This window comes from Pongo abelii, chromosome X (genome assembly GCF_028885655.2).
Source record: "Pongo abelii isolate AG06213 chromosome X, NHGRI_mPonAbe1-v2.0_pri, whole genome shotgun sequence".
Taxonomy (NCBI): domain Eukaryota; kingdom Metazoa; phylum Chordata; class Mammalia; order Primates; family Hominidae; genus Pongo; species Pongo abelii.
This window is the reverse complement of record NC_072008.2, coordinates 3086245-3087349: the sequence shown is the minus strand read 5'-3', so window position 1 is coordinate 3087349 and position 1105 is coordinate 3086245.

Sequence of the window (1105 nt, the reverse complement as noted above, 5' to 3'; positions counted from 1 at the left end):
ACAACCTAGATCCCTCACATGCACAGTTAACAACAGGATTTGTGTAGAATCTAATGCTGCTGCTGGTCTGAAAGGAGGCAGAGCTCAGGCGGTAATGTGAGCTATAGAGAGTGGCTGAAAATACAGATGAAGCTTCTCTGGCTTGCCCGCCACTCACCTCCTGCTGTGCGGGCTGGTTCCTAACAGGCCAGGGACCAGTAGGGGATTGATGACCTCTGGGTTAGAAGATACAAAATAGCAGACATATAGGATGACCAAGTCTAGAGGGCTGATGTTCCACGTGAAAACTACAGGGAAAAACATTGTAGTGTATTTGGGATTCTTGCTAAAGGAGTAGATTTTAGCTGCTCTTGCCAAAAACAACAAAAAATGGGTAACTATGTGACATGATGGATAGGCTAATGTGCTTCACTATAGTAACCTTTTTATTATCTAAATGTATCTCATAACATCAGGCTGTACACCTAAATATACAGAATAAATTTATTATTTTTTTAAAAAGAGTAAATAAGAAAGGGAAGAATATACTCTGTTGTTCTTGAAGCCTTTTGCACTAAGCAGGTCCTTTGGAAGAAAATTACATAACTAATTGCTATTGCAATTAAGTTCAATTTGTAAAACCTACCAGAGAGAGAGTCATTGCAAAGACTGAGATTCTTGAGGGCACAGGGTCTGTTTCTTATTCACCTTTGCTTTCCCAGAACCTAGGATAGTACCTGACACAAAGCAGGTACCCAGTAAATGTGTTTGTGTAAAAACAACAGTAAACAATGAAGAATTTTTTCTAACTCCGAAGGAATTAGAAGTTCAGCTGTGCCCATGTGGGGAGAGCCACAGAGATTTAGCCATGAAGGCAAAGGCAGCATCAACAGAAATTAATCTTTTCCAAGTTTGCCTGGAGCCTTATAATGACAGGATATCACTTGATTGCTCAAGGAGTTACTGCCTCTATCAGTTGATGAGATGCCCAGGGAAAAATGATCAGAACAGCAAGGTTGAAATGCTCTAATTATGGGGGCAGTTCCAAGATGGCCGAATAGGAACAGCTCCAGTCTACAGCTCCCAGCATAAGCGATGCAGAAGATGGGTGATTTCTGCATTTCCA